Source organism: Aotus nancymaae, unplaced genomic scaffold, assembly GCF_030222135.1.
Source record: "Aotus nancymaae isolate 86718 unplaced genomic scaffold, 86718_ANA_hifiasm-v0.15.2.pri h1tg000019l, whole genome shotgun sequence".
Taxonomy (NCBI): domain Eukaryota; kingdom Metazoa; phylum Chordata; class Mammalia; order Primates; family Aotidae; genus Aotus; species Aotus nancymaae.
In genome coordinates, this window is record NW_026988431.1 from 37,111,637 (window position 1) to 37,126,626 (window position 14,990).

Here is a 14,990-nt window from a genome sequence, read left to right on the forward strand (position 1 = left end):
ATTGATTGATTGATTGATTGATTGATTGATTGATTTAGAGACGGAGCCTTGCTCTGTTGCCAGGCTGGAGTGCAGTGGCGCAATCTCGGCTCACTGCAACCTCTGCCTGCTGGGGTCAAACGATTCTTCCGCCTCAGCCTCCCGAGTAGCTGTGACCACAGGCGCGTGCCCCCACGCCCGGCTAATTTTTTTTTTTTTTTTTTTGTACTTTTAGTAGAGACAGGGTTTCACCATGTTGGCCAGAATAGTCTTGATCTCTTGACGTCGTGATCCGCTCACCTCAGCCTCCCAAAGTGCTGGGATTACAAGCGTCAGCCACCGCGCCCTGCCCTGTGATTTAATTTTTAAAGTAAATCAATGGATTTTGGGAATTTACATTTTCTAGACAATACAGACCAGCAGTCCCTAACCTTTTTGTCATCAGGGACCAGTTTTGTGGAAGACAATTTTTCCATGGACAGGGAGGTGAAGGGATGTTTTCGGGATGATTCAAGCACATTACATTTATTGTGCACTTTCTACTATTACATTGTAATATGTAATAAATCATTATACAACTCACCATAATGTAGAAACAGTGGAAGCCCTGAGCTTGTTTTTCTGCAACTAGATGGTCCCATCTGGGGTGATGGGAGACAATGAGAGATCATCAGGCATCAGATTCTCATGAAGAGTATACAACCTACGTCCGTCGCATGTGCAGTTCACAATAGGGTTTGCGCTCCTGTGAGAATCTAATGTCCCTCTGATCCGACAGGAGGGGAGCTCAGGCGGTAATGCCAGTAATGGGGAGCTGCTGTGAATAGAGATGAAGCTTCCTACTGTGTGGCCCGGTTCCTAACAGGCTTCTGACCAGTACTGTGGCCCAGGGGTTGGAGACCCCTAACAGAGACCACTGCTGCTTTCCTGGAAAGCTTTCTTTGGCCTCCATGACTCTTTCTTGTTAACAACACTTCTTTGCCATCCACTTTACTGTTGGTATTCCTCAGGATTCTAACTTAGGTTATTTTCTCTTTTTTAGTCTTTCCTTCACTTTCAAGTCTTTAGTTAACTTTCTATCTGCTGTTCACTCCCAAATTCATTGCTCTTCCCTTATCTCTCTCCAAGATTTGTATTTTCTGTGTCTATCTCCCTACCGAATATTTTCCCTTCAGCATTTCCCAGGCAGTTTATTTTGTTTAACTTTTTGTTATGGGGACATTCAAATATATATAAAAGTAGGCAGAATAAGGAACTCCTATATGCCCATTACCCAATCAATGATTATCAGCATATGGTTAGTCTTTGTTTCATCGATAACCACCTTTCTCATTTTCTCTCTCCCCAGTTGGATTAAAGAAAAGTGTAGACATCGTATCAATTTATCTGCAGATACTTCAGTTTATATCTTTAAAAGACAAGGACGAGATTCTATCTCCTAAATATCAAACTTACCCACTTTCCCCCAAATTCCCTTATCACCATTCTAGTTTTAGGCCATTAGCACCTCTTGCCTAAATTACTTCAATAGGCTTCTAGTTTGCCTATCTGCCTTTAGGCTTGTTTTTCTCTAACCCATTCTCCATACTTGGGCTGGAGGGGGTCTCCCAGACTTTTTTTTTCCTGAAATGAGTCTCACTCTGTTCCCAGGCTGGACTGCAATCACACGATCTTGGCTGACTGCAACCTCCACCTCCAGGATTCAAGCCATCCTTCCGCCTCAGCCTCCCAAGTAGCTGGGATGACAGCACATGCCACTATGCTTGGCTAATTTTTGTATTTTTAGTAGAGCTGGTGTTTCAGCATGTTGGCCAGGCTGATCTTGAACACCGGACCTCAAGTGACCTGCCCATCTTGGCCTCCCAAAGTGCTAGGATGCTGAGATTACAGGAGTAAGCCACTGCGCCTGGCCATCTTGCAACTTTTTTTTTTTTTGAGACAGAGTCTCACTCTGTGGTCCAAGCTGGAGTGCAGTGGCATGATCTCAGCTCACTGCAACCTCCACCTCCGGGATTCAAGCTATCCTCCCGCCTCAGCCTCCCAAGTAGCTGGGATGACAGGTGTGTGCCACTATGCCCAGCTAATTTTTGTATTTTTAGTAGAGATGGGTTTCACCATGCTGGCCAGGCTGGTCTGGAGGTCTTGACCTCAAGTGATCCACCTGCCTTGGCCTCCCAAAGTGCTGGGATTACAGGCAGGAGACACCATACCCAGCTAATTTTTAATTTTTGTGGGTATATAGTAGATGTATGTATTTATGGGGTACATGAGCTATTTTGATACAGGCACACAATGTGTAATACATCAGGGTAAATGGAGTATCCATCACCTCAAGCATTTATCTTTTGTGTTACTAACAATCCAATTATACTCATTTTAAAACGTACAATAAATTATTATTATTATTTTCTGAGACAGAGTCTTGCTCTGTCACCAGGCTGGAGTGCAATGGCACGATCTCAGCTCACTGCAACCTCCCCCTCCCAGGTTCAAGCGATTCTCCTGCCTCAGCCTCCCAAGTATCTGGGACTACAGGCATGTGCCACCACGCCCAGCTAATTTTTGTATTTTTTAGTAGAGATGGGGTTTCACCATGTTGGCCAGGATGGTCTCGATCTCTCGACCTTGTGATCCTCCTGCCTCGGCCTCCCAAAGAGCTGGGATTACAGGCGTCAGACACAGTGCCCAGCTGTAAAAATGTACAATAAATTATTATTGACTGTAGTCACCCCGTTCTGCAAGCAAATACTAGATCTTTTTTCTTTTTTGAGACAGGGTGTCACTCTGTTGTCCAGGCTGGACTGCAGTGGCGTGATCTTGGTGCATTACAGCCTTGGCCTTCAAGGCTCAAGTGATTTTCCCACCTCAGCCTCCTGAGTAACTGAGACTACAGGTGCACACCACCATACCCGGCTAATTTTCGTGTTTTTTTGTAGAGACGAGGGCTTTGCCATGTTGCCTGGATGGTCTTGAACTCCTGGGCTCAAGTGATTGGCTTGCTTCAGCCTCCTGAAGTGCTAGAATTACAGGCTCAAATACTAGATCTTATCATTCTAACTATATTTTTGTACCAGTTAACCATTCCTACTGCCCATTCATCACCTCCCCACTGCCCTTCCTAGCCTCTGGTAACCGTCATTTTACTGTCTATCTCCATGAGTTCAATTGTTTTTATTTTTAGCTCCCACAAATAAGTGAGAACATGTGAAGTTTGTCTTTCTGTGTCTGCATTATTTCACTTAACATAATAACCTCCGGTTTCGTCCATGTGGTTGCAAATAACAGGATCTCATTCTTTTTTATGGCTGAATACTACTCCATTGTACACTTACAGCACATTTTCTTTATCCATTCATCTGTTGATGAACACTTAGGTTGCTTCCAAATCTTGGTTATTGTGAACAGTACTGCGATAAACATGGGCGTGCAGATATCTCTGATATACCAATTTCCTTTCTTTTGGGTGTACACCTAGCAGTGGGATTTCTGGATCATATAGTAGTTCTAGTTCCAGTTTTTTGAGGTGCCTCCACACTGTTCTCCATAGTGGTTGTACTAATTTACATTCCCACCAACAGTATACAAAGTTTCCCTTTTCTCCACATGCTTGCCAGCATTTGTTATCTAACTTTTAAAAATTATTATTCGGTAGTACTCTTGAAATTTTTAAAATATGTATCCTAATATGTGCACATTTTTATTAACTATATCCTAATGTACATGAAATTCATGATAATTTATATTTGAACATAATACAACTGTCAATTGATTCCTGTGTTCCTCTCAGCCCTCTTTTTATCATTTGGGGAGAGGGAGTGTGGAGGAGAGGATGAGGCAGGAAGCAGAGCAGTTGGTGTGGATGAGTCCCAGTGTCCCTGGTATTTTCTAAGCCCAGTGTCCCAGATCAAGTTGACAAAGGGGCGTCAATCAATGTTCTGGAATTCCAGTCAGCCATGCATATAGAAATGTCCCCATTCATGATTAAACTAGAGTGGAAAATGACCACCAGGTGGTGCTACAACCCAGTTGAGACCAAGATGGACTTGGTTCTCAGCTAGATACCCAAACTCCTGTTTAGTTAGCTGTGCAAGTTCCATCATAATGCAACAGTTTTACAAGTTCCTTTCTACGTCTAAATGAACTTCCATGGACAGCTCTTGGTACACACACATTCAATAATACGCATTTTTAACAAGCTTCTAGATGATGCTGATGTTGTCTGGAGTTGCTCTACACAGTAGTCAGAGTAACCTTTTCAAAACCCCAAAAACATGCCATTTCCCTTCTTTAATAGCTTGGCTATGTATAGAATATTGTCAGACATAGGTTAAGGGTTAAAAGGTTAATGTAAACGTTCAGGCCCTTATATGTATGTCTGTTAGTTTGCATTGGGTAAAGCCTCAAATAATAGACAACATAACCACAAGCCAATATTCTGAAACTTAATAGTGCAGAATAAATGATCCAGTACAGCCAAACTGCATGAATACACTTGTCCCATTTAGTGGAAACACTGTAAAAACCCATTACAAAAAAAAAGTAGTTATCATAAAGTAACAAAATATTTAAGAAACTTAAAAGTAAAGCCATTTTTTTATCCCTGTGGCAGTTTCACATCTAATAAGACTATACTATAGAACTAACTAACACTCCACTGTATTTGGAGACAATTCAGAAATAAGGACATAGACTACTTTTGTATGTGTCCAGGAGATTTCTATTTCAGTAATGAATTATGGTCCTTTTCATTGCTAGGTCCTGAGTGTGGTCCTAAGATTATGTAAAATGTAATGGAGTAGTGTAAGTATTTGTATTTGCGATTACTATTTTTACTTTTCTGAAAAATACTTTCATCTGCTATTATCCTCCAAGTAGCTCTGTAAGTAAAATGCAGAGAGTTTTCTGAATTCTCCTATTTGAGCATGCATCAGAATCACCTGGAGAGATTCTGACTCAATTGGTCTGAAAGAAAACTCAATTATTTGCATTATTAACAAGCTACTAGGTGCTGCTGCTGGTGGTCCACTCCCCACACTTTGAGTTAGCACCATTTTAGGGTAGTGGTTATTAACTTTGGCTACACATTGAAATTACGTGGATGGGAAGTTTTTAAAAACATATTTGGGGACTCCCAGAGATTCTGATTTGATTGGTTTGGGTTAAGGCACTTCCATGTACGTGTATGCATTTCTTTACTTGCCAGCAAGTTCAAGCACCTACTCATGTCTACTAATCATTTGGATTACCTACTTTTTGTAAATTACCTGTTTAGAACTTTATCAGTTTTAATTTGGTTGCGTCTTTTTTATTGATTTATACTACAAACATTTTAATATATTATGGATTAAACTTTCTCTGACTTATATCTGAGAATATTATATCTTAGTTTGTCACTTGGCTCTTATGTACGAATTTTAATTTTAATTGTATAAAATCTGTCCACCGTTTCCTTTATGGCTTCTGGATTTTAGTCTTACTTAGGAAGGTTAACCACAAGATTTAAAATGTTCCTTTATACTTTTCCCTAACGTTAGTTTCCTAGTATTCCTTTTCCCGTTTATCTACAGATCTTTTTTTTTTTTTTTTTTTGAGATGGAGTTTCGCTCTTGTTGCCCAGGCTGGAGCGCAATGGTGCCATCTCCTCTCACTGCAACCTCCACCTCCTGGGTTCAGGTGATTCTCCTGTCTCAGCCTCCCAAGTAGCTGGGATTACAGGCACGCACCACCATGCCCAGCTAATTTTTTTTTTTTTTGAGATGGAGTCTCGCTCTGTCACCAGGCTGGAGTGCAGTGGCGTGATATCGGCTCACTGTAACCTCCGCCTCCTGGGCTCAAGTGATTCTCCTGCCTCAGCCTCCCAAGTAGCTGGGACTACAGGCACATGCCACCATTTCCAGCTAATTTTTGTATTTTTCAGTAGAGACGGGGTTTCACTATGTTGGCCAGGATGGTCTCAATCTCTTGACCTCGTGATCCACCCACCTCAGCCTCCTAAAGTGCTAAGATTACAGGCATGAGCCACGGTGCCTGGCCTAATTTTTGTATTTTTAGTAGAGATGGGGTTTCACCACGTTGGCCAAGCTGTTCTCAAACTTCTGACCTCAGGTGATCAGCCTACCTTGGCTTCCCAAAGTGTTGGGATTACAGACGTGAGCCACTGTGCCTGGCTGTAGATCATTTTTGAAACAAGATCAGACAACTTGTTTCCCAGATGGATAGTTCATATGTTGGTATTGAAGTCCCTTCTGCCACTTTCAGAATAAAGGGATTTGTTAAGGTATCTAGATGATACACAGAATCTTTGAGAGAAACAGGCTTCATCATGAGTATTCAAGAACTCCCCAAATTACCTGACAAGGCAGCTGCTAACTCTGAAAGGATGAGGATGCTGCAGAATTAGGAATCTGCCCAAAGGGGTTCATGCCTTTTCTCTCTCTTCATGAAATACAAATTTGAATCAGTCTTGGCTTGGTGGAACCTAAATCATTTTTGCCACCCTAGCTACAAGTGAATGTGGAAAATATTGGTTTTGGTCTTCCAGGAAGGCATCCAAGAAGAGAGTTGGTCAATCCATGCATGGTATCTGTTACCATGTCACTGACTAGTCCATCATTTTCCTGTATTTTGAAATGCCATTATTTTCATATATATATCATAGATATATTTAATTAAAAGATATTTGGGAACAATCAGCAGCCTTTGCCACACCCCATAGCTCTCTTATAATTTGTCATGTGTTTCAGTTAATGTAGTATATGATCTTATTTTTTTCCAAATAAGGAAGGGCAAGGTGTTGGGGGAGGATGGAGAATGTAGAAAGTTGCCTCAGGTCACCCTTATAGGTCCTAAAGCCATTTTTTCTGCCACTGCTTGTTGGGCTGACATCATTCTGGGATAATAGCCCAGCTTGATTTCCCAATTACTAATCTATGTCTGTCTATTCTGAAACCCAGACCATTCATTTTGTTATTTTAATTTCAGTTATCTAATATATATATATGTACACACACACACACACACACACACATTTTTTTTTTTTCCTAACAGGGTCTCACTCTGTCACCCAGGCTGAAGTGCAGTGGTGCAATTATGGCTCATTGCAGCCTCAATCTCCTGGGCTCAAGTGATCTTCCCACCTCAGCCTCCTAAGTAGCTGGCTGGGACTAAAGATGTGTGCCACCATGCCTAGATAATTTTTTTTCTTTTTGAGATGGAGTCTCGCTCTGTCACCTGAGCTGGAGTGCAATGGCATGATCCTGGTTCACTGCAACCTCTGCCTCCCAGGCTGACTTGATTCTCTTGCCTCAGTCTCCCAAATAGCTGGAATTACAGGCATGTGCCACCATGACTGGCTAATTTTTGTATTTTCAGTAGAGATGAGGTTTCACCATGTTGGCCAGGCTGATCTCGAATGCCTGACCTCAAGCGATCCACCTGCCTTGGTCTCCCAAAGTGTTGGGATTACAGGCGTTAGCCACCATGACTGGCCTCCTAGCTAATTTTTGTATTTTTTTTAGTGAAGGGTGTTTAGCCGTGTTGCCCAGGCTGGTCTCGAGCTCCTGGACTCAAGTGATCTGCCTGCCTTGGCCTCCCAAAGTGCTAGGATTACAGGTGTGAGTCACCGCACTTGGCCTCAGTTATCAAAATTTTAAATTTCCAAATATATAGTCAATTTTTTTGTACATATGACATCTCATGTTTCTCTGAAGGTATTAATTATGCAATTCAAATGTCTTCTGATTGTTCTCTAGCTTTATTTTCTCTAATTGTAAAAATGATGCCTTTCTTATGGTGACTTCAAATGTGTGATAATGTGTTCGCTATCTGTGCAATTTTGTATTTTAGAATCTCTTTTGCCTTTTTATTTACAGTAGCTGTTCTCTGCCAATGTTCTGTAAGGAACAGCATTTATAAGATACAAATATGTTGGTAGCTCATCTTTAAAGTGTAGGAGACTGGTGTTCTTCCTGGAGGTCTATTGCTTCCTGGGCCACAATTTAGAACCAGTTGGAGAGGAGAAAGTAGTTGACCAGCCTAACTATTCTAAATCTCTTTTTCTAATTACTCTCCCAAATCAGTGTCTCAGTACCCTCCTCCCTACTTCTTGATCTGTTAACTGTGAGTTTGTACACCCTCTCCCCAGCTACTCTTACTTTCACCTTTAGCACATTCCTCTATACGATTTGAGCTAAATTTTCCTCCATTTTGTTTCTCTGAGATTTCATCTATCTGCATTCTGTCTTTTCTCAACATTTCTGGTTTGCCGATGGCAATTTTTTCTTGTTTCTAGGATTTCACCATGTTGACCAGGCTGGTCTCAAACTCCTGAGCTTAGGTCACCCACCGGCCTCGGCCTCCCAAAGTGCTGGGATTATAGGCGTGAGCACCACATCCAGCCTTCTTTTACTTTTACTTTATTTTCTTTCTGTTTTTTTTTTTTGAGATGGAGTTTTGCTCTTGTTGCTCAGGCCGGAGTACAATGGTGCAGTCTCGGCTCACCACAACCTCTGCCTTCTGAGTTCAAGAGATTCTCTTGCCTCGGCCTCCTGAGTAGTTGGGATTACAGGCATGTGCCACCACACCCGGCTAATTTGGTATTTTTAGTAGAGACAGAGTTTCTCCATGTTGGTCAGGCTGGTCTTGAACTCCTGATCTCAGGTGATCCGCCTGCCTTGGCTGCCCAAAGTGCTGGCATTACAGGCATGAGTCACCATGCCCGGACTTTACTTTTTAAAAGTATCTCCTGGCTGGGCCCCATGGCTCAGGCCTGTAATCCCAGCACTTTGAGAGGCCAAGGCAGGCAGATCGCTTGAGTTCAGGAGTTCCAGACCAGACAGGGCAACATGGTGAAACCCTGTCTGTCCAAAAAATATGAAAAGTAGCTGAGTGTGGTGGTGCATGCCTGTAGTTCTATCTACTCAGGAGGCTGAGGCAGGAAGATCAATTGAGCCCCAGAGGTGGAGGCTGCGGTGAACCATGTTCCTGCCACTGCACTCCAGTCTGGGTGACAAAGTGAGACCCTATGTCTCAAAAACAAATAATAATAATTAAAATAAACAAAATTATATCCTTTATCATTTCATAAGATTTTAGGTGGTAGGTGGGTGTAGGTGTGTGTGCTTTGTTGGCTATTTTGATCTTATCTGTGTTAGATCAAAACAGTGTGTGTTAAATTGTGTATGTGTGTGTGTTCATGAGAGAGAGAAGTTTTGTCCTTTTTTTTTGGACTTATTTCTCAGATTATTGTTTTCTCCTCTACATGATTAAAAGAAGAGAAAAAAATCATAAATTCAGAGTTGAAATAAATACTGAATCTCCCATCCAAGTACTAACCAGGTCCAGACCTGCTTGGCTTCCGAGAGCACACGAGATCAGGAGCACTCAAGGTGGTATGGCCACGGACTGAATATTGAATCTTAGTCTTTCTCACATATGTTTTTTTCTCTACTCATTTTGTTCTGGAAAGAAACAGCCAAATAAAACAAATATGGTCACATCACACTTGCTGGTAGCATTCAGAATGTACCTACTTTTCCTAAAATTGGTTGTAAAATTGGTGCCTATATAGTAGCTGATTTCAGGATGCTGATCAGGGCTGGGTGACAGTGGGGTGTTATGGTTACAAGCATGTTAGAAACCATCAGGCTCTGGGGAATGAACTAACATTAGCCACATTCACAGAGACTCAGTTATAATCCAGAATGCCAATATTTTTCCCTTAGAGTACAGGATACATTATAACTTGGCAGGGTCCAGTATTGTAAATAGCAGAAAACTGGAGTTGAATACTGGTTCTGCCATTCACTCTTTTTTTTTTTTTTTTGAAACAAGTTCTCAGTCTGTCACCCAGGCTGAAGTACAGTGGTGTGATCTCGGTTCACTGCAACCTCCACCTCCCAGGCTCAAGTGATTCTCCCACCTCAGTCTCCCAAGTAGCTGGGACTACAGGCGCACACCACCACGCCCAGCTAATTTTTGTATTTTTGGTAGAGACAAGGTTTCACCATGTTGGCCAGGCTGGTCTTGAACTCCTGACCTCAAGTGATCCACCCGCCTCTGCCTCCCAAAATGCTGGAATGAGCCACCTCGCCCAGCCTGCCATTAGCTCTTGGGTTAGAATCCTGGTCCTGCCATTCCCTCTCTTTCTTATCTATTATTACTGAATCTGCACTTTTGTCCTCATGAACATTAAATGAAATAAACCACATGAACTTCTTGGCACAGTAGCCAGCACATAGAAAACATGGAACAAATATTAGTGATGATAGTGAAGATGATGACGGCAGTAATCACTGAAGCTCTGCTTTTTTGGTAGCCCTCCCAGTATCAATGAGCCTGGAAAAATAAATTAACAATTCAGACGGATCCTTGGAAACTGTGAAATCAGCAAAAATTGTCTTTATATAAAAGACATTAAAATTTTAGTTGTATTTAGTTTTTTATCTTTAGTTGTGTTATCATGGGAAAAATAACATTTTGTACTTCAGTTTTCTCACCTATAAATTGAGAATAATTTCTTATAGTTGGCATGGATATTCACAGTAAACACTGTGAAGTGTTTTAAGTGGTAACTACCCAGTAGCAGCTCAATTTTTTCTTTTATAGGGTCTTTCTCTGTTGCCCAGGCTGGAGTCCAGTGGTGTGAACATGGCTCACTGTAGCCTCAGACTCCTGGGCTCAAGAGACCCTCTCGTCTCAACCTCCAGAGAAGCTGGGACCACAGGCACATGCCACCACACCTGGCTAATTTTAGTTTTTTTTTTTTTTTAAGAGATGGGGTTTTGCCACATTGCCTATGCTGGTCTTGAACTCCTGAGCTCAAGCGAACTGTCCACCTCAGCCTCCCAAAATGCTGGCATTACAGGCATGTGCCACCATGCCCTGCTTTATCCTTGTTTTATGTTCAGTTGGTGATTTTATCATTATTTTGCCCAGCTTAAAAGATATTTTTTTCAACCAACAGTTGGAATACATGATTGAATATAATTTATGTGATAAATATTTAAATTAAGACTATCCTAGAAAAATTGGAACATATGATTACTATAACTATAGTGTACATTTTTAAGTAGTTTAAAAATCTTTGTATAAATTTTTTCTCATTGCTCTGCAAGCCAAAGAACAGTGTACACTTTTGATTACCAGAATACTTATGTCCACCAAATACACCATCTCTCCTCTATGAATTCTTCCTACCTGATGCTATTACTTCAATTGTTTTCAAACAATTGCTCTTTTTTTTTTTTTTTTTTTTTTTTTTTTTGAGACGGAGTTTCGCTCTTGTTACCCAGGCTGGAGTGCGATGGCGCGATCTCAGCTCACCACAACCTCCGCCTCCTGGGTTCAGGCAATTCTCCTGCCTCAGCCTCCTGAGTAGCTGGGATTACAGGCACGCGCCACCGTGCCCAGCTAATTTTTTTGCATTTTTAGTAGAGATGGGGTTTCGCCTTGTTGACCAGGATGGTCTCGATCTCTTGACCTCGTGATTCACCCACCTCGGCCTCCCAAAGTGCTGGGATTACAGGCGTGAGCCACCGCGACCGGCCACGATTGCTCTTTTAATTATTAGTGATGGCCTGGTGTGGTGGCTCACGCCTGTAATCCTGGCAGTGTGGGAGGCAGAGGCAGGTGTATTACCTGAGGTCAGGAGTTTGAGACCAGACTGGCCAACATGGCAAAACCCCGTCTCTCCTAAAAATACAAAAATTAACTGGGTGTGGTGGTGAACACCTGTAATCCCAGCTACTTGGGAGGTTGAAGTAGGAGCATCGCTTGAACCCGGGAGGCAGAGGCTGCAGTGAGCCGAGATCGCACCACTGCACTCCAGCCTGGGTGACAAAGCCAGACTCTGTCTCAAAAAAAAAAAAGAAAAAAATTATCAGTGAAATCCTTTTATCAAATAAGATTTCACAAGATATTACAATATATAAGTAGTCTGGGTTGGAGTCCTTGATCCAGAACCCTGTGTTTTTTTCTCTCCGTGAAACTCAGTGCTCCTGGAAACACAGTTTGAATACTTTATTTCTCATTGATAGTGATACAATCAGTTAAGCAGATAACAATTTTCTTTATAATTATTATGCATTAGTTGTGCATTTTTTTTCTTTTTTTTTTTTTTTTGAGACAGTCTCACTCTGTCACCCAGGTTGGAGTGTAGTGGTGAAATCTTGGCTCACTACAACCTCTGCCTCCCAGGTTCAAGCGATTCTCCTGCCTCCACCTCTCAAGTAGCTGGGATTACAGGTGCCCGCCACCACGACTGGCTAATTTTTGTATTTTTAGTACAGGCAGGATTTTATCATGTTGCCCAGGTTGGTCTCAAACTCCTGACTTCACGTGAACCACCCACTTTGGCCTCCCAAAGTGCTGGGATTACAGGCCACCGTGCCTGGCCCTGGTTGTGCATTTCTAATGATATACCTTAGTTATCATTTTACACTTAGGAACACTTTTGGGAAATACTTTTATCAATGGTATGTTTACAAATCACATCTTAGGGTTGGCTGCTTTTACAGAGAGTCGTTACAGACATTTTATACGGATTACGTTTAGCTTCCTTTACAGAGCATGACTTTTATTTTACCTCTCCCAAATCAGGTTACACCATATTTAGAATCTACCTTTCCTCATGAAGTTACCCTGGTCAATATTACCACTAAATAAACAGATCACAAGTACATTTAAAGTGTTTTCTTATCAAATTCATTGGGGAATAATTTACACACATTTTTCATATTTAAAATGTACAACTTAGCTACCATAGTTGCATACACCTGTGAGATTGTCACTATCATCAAAACAGAAAATTTCCATCACCCTCCCCTCAAAAATATTTTTACTGCTCCTTTGCAGTTTATCCTTCCCTCCACCCAAGGCTCCAGCCAATTACCAACCTTGGTTTTGTCATTATAGGTTAGTTTGTACGTCATATAAATTATACGGTATGTTTTGTCTCTGGCTTCTTCAAATCAGCATACTGATTTTGAGAGTTATCCATATGAGTCCTGTGTGAGAGTATTTCTTCTTTTTTATCGTTGAGTCATATTGCATTGTTTAAATGTACAATAATTTTTTTTTTCCATTTACATGTTGGACATTTGGGCTCCTTCTGGTTTGGGGCTATTGTGAAAAACAGCTGCTATGAGCATTCTTGTTTTTGTGTAAGCATGTTTTAATTTCTCTTGGATAACATCTAGGAATGAAATGGCTGGGTCATATGTTAAATTTATGTTTACCTTTTAAAGAAATCTTTTGCTTTATTTTGTCAGAACTTACTTAACTCCCACTGCATATCTCAAACCAGATAAGGATACTAAATTTACCTGATTCTCTAGGTGAGAGGTGGGAAAAATTCCTTTTCTTTCCTCTCCGTGGCCCACCTACTTGCATAGTTCATTACTCGTCCAATTTCTTTGGGTTCTTAAAAATAATTTCAACTTCCCTTTTTTTTCCTATTGTTACCTATTTTTTTCCCCATGCCAGGGTTGGTTGGGTGCCTATTCTGGACTGGGTATTGTGCTAGGCGCAGAAGGGGCACGCGAGACTTTGAGTTAAAGGAGCAGCAAAACTGTTCTGTTCTCCGGACTGAGTTGGACAGACCACAACTACGATTATGCTTCAGGCAAAGTATGTGAGAACTCTTGAGGCAGCATTCCATTTACTTGACTCACATGCGAGAGAAAATATTCCACTTTTGTTTGAGTGTGGGCTTTAGTTATATATTTATTTTAATCAGGTGTGGCTGTTAAATGAAAAGGAAGCAATAAGTGAAACAAACAAAAAAAGAGTAGGGGAGAGAAACAAGTCTTCCTTTAATAACAAATACCTTTCTCTTTGACCAGCAGGTCCCAAAGTGTGGTACCCAGACTAGTAGCACCGGTTTTCTTTGCTGAAAACAAGGTAGAAATGCAAACTGTCGCGCTACGCTCCAGACCTAAATTAATAGGAAACTGGGTTTGGGATCTGTGATTTAAAAAGCCCTCCAGGTGATTCTGATCTAAGCTCGTTTGAGAACCGCTGTGCTAAACTCATTCCCAGGGTGTAGGTGATCATCTTTAGGCTTGGGTAACTGTGGTTACTAGAGAACATTGCTGCAGCGCCTTTCCACCTCTCCCTGCTCACGCCCTCAACGCCTGCAACAACTCTTTCACCCGGAGCCTGAACCCAGACTCTGGGCTTCCCCTTCCCTCCCTTGGGAGCCGGAGGCAAAACCTGGCAAGTGGATTCAGAGTTTGAGGGCCCGGGTGCCGACCGAGCATGCGCAGTGGCACGAGCGCAGCGGCTAGGCGGGCGCGGAGAAGTAGCCGCAGAGTGGACCTGCAGGTGCTTGGATCTTCAGTGGGAGCTGAGCTCTTGAGGGCAGAACGGCGGCCGTGGCAGGTACGCGGGGCTGGGGATAGGGCCCAAAAGGAAGGCTGGACAGACAGATGGAAAGCGATGCGTTACTCATTTGGGGGCGCGCGGCGACTCGGGGGCAGTCTCTCCCGGTCCCCTAGCTCGCGTCTGTCTCCAGGCTGTGCAGTGCGGCGCCCGCGGTCCTCCGGGCTCGCTTCGGGGCAGGCAGTGCCCGCAGGTGTTAAATCGCGTATTTACACTGCTTGAACTATAAGCCTGAAAACTGAATTGTGATTCCCTGTAATGAAGTAAAGTATTTCATTAAGTTTTCTATTTTCCACTTTGGGTGGCTGCCAGTGAGGCTTTCTTATCCAGCCTGTTTTGTTTGAATTCTGTGACTGGTTTATTTGCCTTTGGCCTTTTGGTGCATAGGATCAATAGGGCTGGAGTAAAATCCCATCCGTGCTTTCTCTTTTTAGTACCTTTCCTCGAGCACAGGGACCACTGGATGCGGCATTAAAATGTCAGTTTTCAGCGAATTTCACTGCAAATAAACTTTCCGTGTTTCAGCTGCATTTTCAAGTGGAGACTTTACAAAATTTAAGATTTCCTCCTAACTTTTCAATTATTACTGTATTTCAGGCGTCATTTGGTACTATTAAATGGAAGCGGTCGTT

At 42.2% G+C, this 14,990-nt stretch overlaps 1 protein-coding gene across 2 annotated transcripts in view; it reads left to right on the forward strand.

The window, feature by feature from the left end:
- The first annotated feature begins 14,241 nt into the window (after positions 1–14,241).
- PLS1 (plastin 1) overlaps positions 14,242–14,990 on the forward strand; it is a 109,862-nt gene continuing 109,113 nt past the window's right edge. Inside the window, exon 1 of one of the 2 annotated variants that reach the window (XM_012437095.2) lies at positions 14,242–14,358. The gene's annotated coding sequence lies outside the window, so the exon portion shown is untranslated. The remainder of the gene's footprint in view (positions 14,359–14,990) is intronic. The other variant, XM_064378776.1, reaches the window with a different exon arrangement.